The sequence below is a fragment of the Arachis ipaensis genome, chromosome B10 (genome assembly GCF_000816755.2).
Source record: "Arachis ipaensis cultivar K30076 chromosome B10, Araip1.1, whole genome shotgun sequence".
In the NCBI taxonomy this organism is placed as follows: domain Eukaryota; kingdom Viridiplantae; phylum Streptophyta; class Magnoliopsida; order Fabales; family Fabaceae; genus Arachis; species Arachis ipaensis.
In genome coordinates, this window is record NC_029794.2 from 13,417,007 (window position 1) to 13,428,935 (window position 11,929).

Here is an 11,929-nt window from a genome sequence, read left to right on the forward strand (position 1 = left end):
TTTTTTTTTTTTTCCCAAAAAATCAAAACGGCGCCGTTTTATTCGAACCGGCCGATTATCAATCCGATCCAACCGGCCAATAATCGGCCGGTTTGACGGTTTTCAAGCGGTTTTTTCTCCAACGGTTATAAATATCGGACCAGATCGTTTTTAATACTGGTTCCTGGTTAAACCGGTTCGACTAGCCAGTCTGGTCCGATTTTTAAAACCATGGTTATAGTTCAAATGGCTTAATATTTTCATACTCATTTAAGAGGTATAAAAAAAATCAAGAACTCTAATTATTGTTTTTGGTATCTCTTATTATAATTGAGATTGAATGGCAAAATTAGTAGAATGTCCATTCTAATGAATGGAAGTTCAAACCCAGAATCATGTTTGCGTTTAAAGGAAAAAAATTAGGCAAACAAAAATTACAGCGTTCAAGAAGATTGAACGTATTTTTTGTGCTTTCAACGTGTTTGCTAAACACACACATAATCTCTCTATACTCACCTAAAAAAATCGCAGGTTCGAGTCTACCTATCTTTAGTTAAATAAAAATTACACTTCTACATTATGAAACTAACGTTTGCGTTAAAAAAACATTATATCCAACACCTCAAAGGCAAAAAAGACGCTGTGCAGTGAAGGAGATTTATACTAAAATAAATATGTAAAAAAGAGGTTTATACAAACTAATTCTTTATTCATAAATATCAACAAAAATAATGTTACAATCTAAAAAATCAATGTTTTAAAAGGAGTAAAAAAAAAATCTACGGGCACTACTTCAAAATAATTAAAAACTAAAACGAAAGAAAATTGATTCAAGAAATTAATAATAGTATCAGTTTATTTCCTATGCATAAGCATCTTCACTCTCATCCCAACAATCATTATGTGCTGGCATCTCATTCTCTCCAACAAATTTACAGTCGTCACCTTCATCGACAACAATAGATGTGGTGACTCGAAGCTTCACATCAAATGGCCAAATTCCTGCATAGCGGTTACATCTAGACATTTTCATGATCTCCCTGGCAAATTCGCATATGGAAGGCATAATTTCATCTAATAACTCAGTTGACAAAAACATTGAAAAGAAGGTTTCTTGCAAGTATTTGAATTTCTCTTTGACATCATCATTGGTGGGTTGCAAATAACTAAGAATTTTATTCCAGGAAACCAAAAAGGTTTGGTTGATAGTAGTGGAAGTAAAAGAAGAGAATTCATCATCAATATGTGGTTTAGAACTTGATTTCTTAGTGAATTTTCTATGTTAGATCATTTAATTGATACAACAAAAGTTTATATGGAAGCGATTATAAAATGAATTTTCTTCGGCTATAGGCCATAAAGATAGTTTTTTAGAACATGTGAATTCTATTGAATAGGTGTAAGATCCGGTTAATTATCGGCTAATTAACCCATAAATGAGAATTTATTCTAGAAAGCCAAAAATGTTATTTTTATGGCTTAATATGATAGAGGAGATTGAGACGAGAATTTCGGTACCAATTTTATAGAAATCGGACCAAGATTGGACCGAACGGGCCAAACCGATCCAACCGGACCCAAAGTGGGCCCTTGGCCCAACTAAACTAAACCAAAACCCTAGTTTTTAGCACTCTCTCTCCTCACAACACACAAACACACGCTGAAAATGGAGGCCATGGAGGGAAGAACACTCTCTCAAGTTCTCTCCCTTGGTTGATCTTCAAACCACCATAACTTTTGATCTAGAGCTCCGATTGTCGCACCGTTTGTGGCCACGCGTTCACTGCGGAGAGCTCTACAAAACCCATACAATCAATCTTGAGGTAAGCCACGTTTTTCTCTTCTAATTTTCAGCCTTGATTTCGAGTTTCATGAGCAAAAATGTTGAGATTTTGGGCTCTTTGATGTTATAGGGCCCAACTCTCTTGAAGGAGAAGGTTAATCTTGTCTCCTTGGACCTTGGGTGTGGTAAGATTCTCAACTCTACTGTAATTTGTTGTTCTATGATGTTTGGGTATTGAGATATTGTGTATGGGTATGATGATTGTGGCTTAGGTTGTGTATATGTGAATATTGGAGCTTGATTGGTGATTTTGGAAAGCTTGGGAGAGGATTTTGTGTGATAAAATCTAATGAGAAATGATGTATGACATGATATTGTGTTTGTCCTTTAGCCATTTGATTGAGAAGTGTTAAAATGGTTGGATGTGGTTTTGGGAACCTTGGTAAAGTGTCAATGTGTGAGTTGAGGATGGCTTGATATTGATTTTTGGTACATTTTGATTGATTTCAAAGAAAAGTGATTAAATTGGCATGTTTTGATTGATTTTGAAAAGAGTTGAAAGTGGCTTGTTTTGAAAATGGCACTTTATGGTTTTGTATAAAAACATGGTTTTTGGGCATACTTTGACGGGACATAACTTGGACTACGGATCTCTGATTTGTGCCAAATCTATTTAGAAATGAAATTGGATCCGGGATGTCTATGCCGTTCGAAGAACGGGTGAAAAACGATTTAAAATGAGAAAGTTATGTCCGTCGGAAGATTGGGGGTTGAATCTGTAAATTCTGCAGCTTTTAACTTAGAAAATTTTTAGCAGAATGACCCTCCGCGCGTAGGCGCACTTGGCGCGTACGCGCCGTTCTTTGAGAAAGTACCATCCACGTGTGCGCGTGGTGTGCGCGGGCGCGTCGATGCGCTGTACCAAATGCCCAACCATTTTCCCGAGAGTTGTGCCAGAGTTGTGCCAGTTTTGTGCCTGGGGCGCAAGAACACCCACGCGTACGCGTGGCTGACGCGTGTGCGTCGTTGGCTAATTTTCAATCCCCGCGTCCGCGCGTATGACGCTTGCGCGTCGATGGGTTTTAAGGCCATCCACGCGTGCGCGTGGAGTGCGTGTACGCGTGGCCTTGTTTTCATCCCAAACTTGATTTTTGAGTTTTAAAAGCCAAATTTCATACTTCTAAGCCTCCGATCTCACCATTTATGTCTTAAATCATTATGATGTTCCTAGCATGAGAAGAGGGGCTAGCGAATATGGTAACTTGTGAGTGAAGTAAGGGAAAAATGAATGATCAATGAGGATCAAAAATGATTATGTGAGATGCGGAGGATGGCGGTGGAAATGCTTGTTATGCCATGGGCCGAAGAGCCATAATTGTTAATGAATTGGCTGGTTATGGATTTAACCGTGAGCCGGATGGCTGGATTATGCCGTGTGACGGTGGAGCCATGTTTATGGCTAAGTATAAATGCATATATGCTGTTGAATGAATTGTGAATATTTGCACTTCCACCATCAGAGATGAGGGTTTCCCTGGGAGGAAGCAGTGGCTAGCCACCACGTGCTCCAGGTTGAGACTCGAAGCTCTGTTAACCCTAGGTCGTAAGTGTGGTCGGGCACTGTGAAAGGCCCGGATGAGCTCGCCCCCGTAAATATTCACCAGTGAGGGTGATGGATATGGATCATGATTATGATCAAGTTTATGATGAGTATAACTCGAGTTGGGGATGCGCGACAGAGGGACAGTCCAATGGTTAGCTACCAAGACTTGTCGGGTTGGCTCTATAACCGACAGATGATATCATCAGCCACTAGGGACAGGCATTCATCATATGCATACTATATGAATTGTTTGAGATTGCCTATTTGACTGCATATTACTTGCTAATTGTCTAAATGCCTTACCTGTTCCTATTTGTAAATCTCTTGTCTAATATAACTGTGTTTGCTATATTATACTCCTGCTGGTGGTTGGGAGGTCTGAAGAAATTGGAAAGGAAAGTATTAGTTAGACTGAAGAATCTTTAGTCAGTTGCCACTTATGGTTTAGCTCGTTTATAAGCTTTGATATTATCTGGAGGAAGTTCTAGGATTGCCTTCGGCTTTCCTCTATTATTATGTATTATATATGTGGAAGCTGTTACCGTGCTGGGACCTCTGGTTCTCACCCGTGCGGATTTTGTGGTTTTCAGATGCAGGACGCGAGGCTTCTCGTTGAGGCATGCTGGAGACTTCTGGATTAGCGAAGATCCTTGTTCTCGGGGCTCTGTTTTGGTTTATATATCTTGTTTAGATACTTTTATATCCATTAAATAATACAAACTGTGATGACTCCTCTTATAGGAGGTTTTGGAGAATAGGTTTCTGTATTTGTGCCCCTTTGGGTTTCCTTTGGGGTTTCCTTATTTTATTACATGTATATATTGCTATGCTCGGACCGGTTATCTTCGCAGCCGGATTTTGAGTCTTGATATTCCTGTTTTTGACACTCCTTTGTATATATATATATAACCTCGCGTTAGCTTATCCCGGTTTGTTATGTTTATCGATCGGAGTGTTGCGCTTTCGAGTTACGGTTTTTGTTTACCCCTTTTTTCTACAAAGGCTCCTAGTTATAATCAATTATTCATACTACTATACGTACTAAATTTATGTTATAGAGGTCGTAATACCTTGCCATCTCTGAATTATGACTTAAGCATAAGACTCTGTATGGTAGGGTGTTACATTATGGTATCAGAGCAGTTCGTTCCTGTAGAGCCTGAGGGATGGACTGACTATGCTTCTGTGCATTCTCTGTATGTGTGTTATGTGCTATTAGTATATCTGCTTGATATAATTGGCATAAACATTCATGAGCATGCATTTGGGACTTTGAAGCACTAGACTTCCGATATTGAGACTGATCAACTTAATATCGATTGTTTGGTGTGTATAGAAACTAGATGGCGCCTCGTGGACGCGGTAGAGGTCGTAGGAGCGGTCATACGAATGCTCGTGCACCGAAGATTAACCCTAATGACCCGGTAAACTTTATGACTGCATTGGAGAACGTGGCTGCTGCTATGCAAGCCATTGTTGAGGCTCTTGGTCAACAGATGAACAACCATGATAATGACGGAGGTGGAGTTCAGGACCCGATGACACTGGCAAACTTTTTGAAGGTTAATCCACTTAAGTTCAAGGGAACCACTAGCCTGACTGAGGCCGATACATGGTTTCAGGCCATGGAACGAGCACTGCAAGCGCAGGTGGTACCTGAAGGGCAGCGTGTAGAGTTTGTTACCTATTTGCTCACTGGGGAAGCGTCGCATTGGTGGCAAGGAATCCGACGCTTCCTGCAGCAGGGTGATGATTATATCACCTGGGATGTCTTCCAAGAGAAGTTCTATAAGAAGTACTTTCCGACTTCTGCCAGGACGGCCAAGGAGCTTGAATTGTTGCAGCTGAAGCAGGGTACTATGTTCGTATCTGAGTATACTGACAAGTTTGAGGAGCTGTTCAGATTCTCTCGTATGTGTCAAGGGAGTCCGGTGGAATATGAGGAATGGAAGTGTGTTAAGTACGAAGGAGGACTCTGGAGCGATATTTTCAGTTCGGTGGGGCCAATGGAGATTAGGACTTTCTCCGAGTTGGTGAACAAGTGTAGGGTTGCTGAAGAGTGTGTGAAGATGGCAGCCATTGAGAAAGGAAGTCATAAAGGATCATTTCTACATAACCGAGGGAAGAGTTTTGCACCTAGAGGTCCGCCTTTCAAGAGGGGAGGCCCAACAACAACTACTCCCAAGGAAAAAGGTTTGGGAAGCAACCTCAGAATGATCAAGCTTGTACTAGGTATGGAAGTCACCATCCGGGAGTACCATGCAAGGCCGGATGGGGTTTGTTCTACAATTGTAGAAAGGCGGGGCATAGAGCCGCAAGTTGTCCAGAGCAGCAGAAGCAAGCTGCTGGGAAAGCACAACATACCGGTCGGGTGTTCACCACCTTAGCTAGGGGTGCAGAGGGATCCGAGATACTCATTCGAGGTAACTGTGAAATGGCTGGTCAAACTTTAAATACTTTATTTGATTCGGGAGCATCGCATTCATTCATTGCATTTGAGAAAGCCCATGAGTTAGGATTGAAGATCGTAACCTTAGGTTATGACCTAAAAGTATATAATGCTACCCATGAAGCCATGGTAACTAGGTTAGGATGCCCGAAAGTTTCGTTTAGGTTCAAGCAGCGTGATTTTGTCCATAATTTAATCTGCTTACCGATGATCGGTCTTGATCTTATCTTGGGATTGGACTGGTTATCTGAGAACCATGTCCTGCTTGATTGTTCTACAAAGTCGGTGTACTTTATGCCGGAAGATACAGACGGGCCGGTTGTGGTGAATAGTTACTACTTAATTCGATGATGGTGAACTGTTCCGGAATCGAATGTCAGGGTATCCTGTTGTTAACCGCGGGTGTTTCGGGTGATGACCAAATGTTGGATCAGATTCCGGTAGTGTGTGAGTTTCCGGAAGTGTTTCCCGATGATATTGAGGAATTTTCACCTAATCGAGAGGTCGAGTTTGCTATTGAATTGGTGCCTGGGGTGGGACCAATCTCAAGCGCTCCTTATAGAATGTCACCGTTAGAGATGGCCGAGCTAAAGTCTTAGCTAGAGGAATTGTTGGGTAAGAACTTTATCCGACCAAGTGTTTCCCCGTGGGGTGCTCCAGTGTTACTGGTAAAGAAGAAGGATGGGAGTATGCGACTCTGTGTGGATTACAGGCAGCTAAACAAGGTCACCATAAAGAATAAGTACCCATTGCCAAGGATTGATGATCTCATGGATCAGTTACAAAGAGCTGGGGTTTTCTCCAAGATCGATTTGCGATCCGGTTATCACCAGATAAGGGTGAGGGGTGAAGATATCCCTAAGACCGCTTTCAGGACTCGTTATGGTCATTACGAGTACACTGTGGTGTCCTTTGGGTTGACGAACGCTCCTGCAGTATTCATGGATTACATGAATAGAGTGTTCCGTCCATTTTTGGATAAATTCGTTGTTGTCTTCATTGACGACATACTAATTTACTCCAAGAAGAAGAGCATGCGGAACAGTTGAGGACCGTGTTGCAAATTCTAAAGGAGAAGAAACTCTATGCGAAACTGTCTAAGTGTGAGTTTTGGAAGGATGAGGTAAAGTTTTTGGGTCACGTGGTGAGTAAGAAGGGAATAGCCATAGATCCAACTAAGGTGGAAGCTGTGATGGATTGGAGGCAACCAACCACAGTAACTGAGATAAGGAGTTTTCTGGGTTTAGCTGGCTATTATCGAAGGTTCATCAAGGACTTTTCGCAATTAGCTTTGCCGTTGACAAAGTTAACCCGCAAAGAGACTCCGTTTGTTTGGACTCCTGAGTGCGAGGAGAGCTTTCAGATATTGAAGAAAAAGTTGACCACTGCACCTGTGTTGGTGTTACCTGAGCCGAACGAACCATTTGAGGTGTACTGTGATGCCTCACTAAAGGGTCTAGGATGCGTGCTGATGCAGCATCATAATGTGGTGGCGTATGCCTCACGACAATTGAGACCTCATGAAGTTAGTTACCCTACGCACGATTTAGAACTCGCTGCGGTCGTGTTTGCCTTGAAGGCGTGGAGGCATTATCTCTATGGGATTAAGTTCCAAGTCTTCTCCGATCACAAGAGCTTGAAATATCTCTTTGATCAGAAAGAGCTTAATATGAGGCAAATGAGGTGGATGAAATTATTGAAGGACTACGACTTTTAGTTGAATTACCATCCGGGAAAGGCAAATGTAGTGGCGGATGCGTTAAGTCGGAAGTCGTTATATGCGACTTGGATGATGCTTCAGGAGGAGAAGTTGCTCAAGTGATTCGAGAGTCTAAAAATTGGTGCTCGAGAAGTATCTGGAACCTTGTGTTTGAGCCGATTAGAAATCTCGAGTGATTTTAAGTCCGAGCTCCTAAAGGCTCATGAAAATGATGAAGCATTATGGAAGGTGTTACCGGCTATCGAGCAAGGAAAACAGTGGAGAGTGTCGGAAGAAAAAGATGGGTTATGGAGATTCAAGGGTAGGATCATTGTGCCGGATGTTGGCACTTTGAGGCAAGATATCTTAAAGGAGGCACACAAAAGCGGATTCTCCATTCACCCGGGAAGTACTAAGATGTACCATGATTTAAAGGCGATGTTTTGGTGGCCGGGTATGAAGAATGATGTGGCGGAATATGTTTCAAAGTGCTTAACTTGCCAAAAGGTAAAGATTGAACATCAAGGACCATCTAGGATGTTGCAACCTTTAGAGGTTCCGCAATGGAAGTGGGAAAGTATTGCAATGGACTTTGTGTCGGGATTGCCAAGGACTAGGACTAGTTTTGATGCTATCTGGGTGATTGTGGACCGACTGACGAAGTCAGCTCACTTTTTGCCCATTCGGATGACTTACACCCTTGAGGAGCTAGCTCGGTTATACATAAAGGAGATTGTGAGACTCCATGGTGTACCTGCTACTATAATCTCTAATAGAGATCCTCGTTTCACTTCGAGGTTCTGGGGTGCATTTCAGAAAGCTTTTGGAACCCGATTAAGCTTGAGTACAGCGTACCATCCTCAAACAGATGGTCAATCCGAGAGGACGATCCAAACACTAGAGGATATGTTGAGAGCTTGTGTTTTGGATCAACCGGCGAGTTGGGATCGGTATATGCCGTTAGAGGAGTTTGCATACAATAATAGTTACCATGCGAGCATCGAAATGGCTCCGTATGAGGCATTGTATAGGAGGAAATGTCAATCTCCGCTATGTTGGTATGAAGCTGGGGAGAAAGGCTTGTTGGGGCCGGAAATGATAGCTGAGACCACTGAACAAGTTAAGAAAATCCGAGATAGGATGCTTACGGCGCAGAGTCGCCAGAAGAGTTACGCCGATCAGAGGCGGAAGCCCTTGGAATTTGAAGAAGGAGATCATGTTTCCTGAAGGTTACTCCAACCACAGGAGTAGGTAGGGCGATTAAAGCGAAGAAGTTGAATCCTCGATACATTGGTCCATTTCAGATCTTGGAGAGGATTGGACCGGTAGCGTATCAGATGGCTCTACCACCTCATCTTTCGAACCTGCACGATGTGTTTAACGTGTGACAGCTTCAGAAGTACACTCCTGATGCTAGCCATGTATTAGAACCTGAGTCGGTTCAGTTAAGAGAAGATTTGACGCTTCCAGCGGCTCCAGTTAGAATTGACGATACTAGTATCAAACGGTTGCGTGGAAAAGAGGTTTCATTAGTCAAAGTGGCTTGGAGTCGAGGCGGTGTTGAGGAACACACCTGGGAACTTGAGTCGGAGATGCGAACGGATTATCCGCACCTATTCTCAGGTAATTGGATTTGAATTTTGTGGGCAAAATTTCCAATTAGGTGGGTAGGATGTAAGACCCGGTTAATTAACGGCTAATTAACCCATAAATGAGAATTTATTCTAGAAAGCCAAAAATGTTATTTTTATGGCTTAATATGATAGAGGAGATTGAGACGAGAATTTCGGTACCAATTTTATAGAAATCGGACCAAGATTGGACCGAACGGGCCAAACTGGTCCAACCGGACACAAAGTGGGCCCTTGGCCTAACTAAACTAAACCAAAACCCTAGTTTTCAGCACTTTCTCTCCTCACAACACACAAACACACGCTGAAATGGATGTCATGGAGGGAAGAACACTCTCTCAAGTTCTCTCCCTTGGTTGATCTTCAAACCACCATAACTTTTGATCTAGAGCTCCGATTGTCGCACCGTTTGCGGCCACGCGTTCACCGCGGAGAGCTCTACAAAACCTATACAATCAATCTTGAGGTAAGCCACGTTTTACTCTTCGAATTTCCAGCCTTGATTTCGAGTTTCATGAGCAAAAATGTTGAGATTTTGGGCTCTTTGATGTTATAGGACCCAACTCTCTTGAACGAGAAGGTTAATCTTGTCTCCTTGGACCTTGGGTGTGGTAAGATTCTTAACCCTAGTGTAATTTGATGTGATCATATATGTGATTATGAATATTGATGCCTTGATTGTGTGATATATGAGAAAATGCATGTTGTGATATATGCTTGATGAATGAATGAGGTTGAATTGATGGGTGGTACCATATTGATGGCGAGTATGATGTTGATTATGTATAATGATGGTTGATTGGAAATGGTATTATTGGAAATTGGGATGAGGAAGGATGTATGACATGATATTGTGTTTGTCCTTTAGCCATTTGATTGAGAAGTGTTAAAATGGTTGGATGTGGTTTTGGGAACCTTGGTAAAGTGTCAATGTGTGAGTTGAGGATGGCTTGATATTGATTTTTGGTATATTTTGATTGATTTCAAAGAAAAGGGATGAAATTGGCATGTTTTGATTGATTTTGAAAAGAGTTGAAAGTGGCTTGTTTTGAAAATGGCACTTTATGGTTTTGTATAAAAACATGGTTTTTGGGCATACTTTGACGGGACATAACTTGGACTACGAATCTCTGATTTGTGCCAAATCTATTTAAAATGAAATTGGATCTGGGATGTCCATGCCGTTCGAAGAACGGGTGAAAAACGATTTAAAATGAGAAAGTTATGTCCGTCGGAAGATTGGGGGTTGAATCTGTAAATTCTGCAGCTTTTAACTTAGAAAATTTTTAGCAGAGTGACCCTCCGCGCGTAGGCGCACTTGGCGCGTACGCGCTGTTCTTCGAGAAAGTACCATCCACGCGTGCGCGTGGTGTGCGCGGGCGCGTCGATGCGCTGTACTAAATGCCCAGCCATTTTCCCGAGAGTTGTGCCAGAGTTGTGCCAGTTTTGTGCCTGGGGCGCAAGAACACCCACGCGTACGCGTGGCTGACGCGTGCGCGTCGTTGGCTAATTTTCAATCCGCGCGTCCGCGCGTATAACGCTTGCGCGTCGATGAGTTTTAAGGCCATCCACGCGTGCGCATGGAGTGCGCGTACGCGTGGCCCTGTTTTCATCCCAAACTTGATTTTTGAGTTTTAAAAGCCAAATTTCATACTTCTAAACCTCCGATCTCACCATTTATGTCTTAAATCATTATGATGTGCCTAGCATGAGAAGAGGGGCTAGCGAATATGGTAACTTGCGAGTGAAGCAAGGGAAAAATGAATGATCAATGAGGATAAAAAATGATTATGTGAGATGCGGAGGATGGCGGTGGAAATGCTTGTTATGCCATGGGCCGAAGGGCCATAATTGTTAATGAATTGGCTGGTTATGGATTTAACCGTGAGCCGGATGGCTGGATTATGCCGTGTGACGGTGGAGCCATGTTTATGGCTAAGTATAAATGCATATATGCTGTTGAATGAATTGTGAATGTTTGCACTTCTACCATCAGAGATGAGGGTTTCCCTGGGAGGAAGCAGTGGCTAGCCACCACGTGCTCTAGGTTGAGACTCGAAGCTCTGTTAACCCTAGGTCGTAAGTGTGGTCGGGCACTGTGAAAGACCCGGATGAGCTCGCCCCCGTAAATATTCACCAGTGAGGGTGATGGATATGGATCATGATTATGATCAAGTTTATGATGAGTATAACTCGAGTTGGGGATGCGCGACAGAGGGACAGTCCAATGGTTAGCTACCAAGACTTGTCGGGTTGGCTCTATAACCGACAGATGATATCATCAGCCACTAGGGACAGGCATTCATCATATGCATACTATATGAATTGTTTGAGATTGCCTATTTGACTGCATATTACTTGCTAATTGTCTAAATGCCTTACCTGTTCCTATTTGTAAATCTCTTATCTGATATAACTGTGTTTGATATATTATACTCCTGCTGGTGGTTGGGAGGTCTGAAGGAATTGGAAAGGAAAGTATTAGTTAGACTGAAGAATCTTTAGTCAGTTGCCACTTATGGTTTAGCTCGTTTATAAGCTTTGATATTATCTGGAGGAAGTTCTAGGATTGCCTTCGGCTTTCCTCTATTATTATGTATTATATATGTGGAAGCTATTACCGTGCTGGGACCTCTGGTTCTCACCCATGCGGATTTTGTGGTTTTCAGATGCAGGACGCGAGGCTTCTCGTTGAGGCATGCTGGAGACTTCTGGATTAGCGAAGATCCTTATTCTCGGGGCTCTGTTTTGGTTTATATATCTTGTTTAGATACTTTTATCTCCA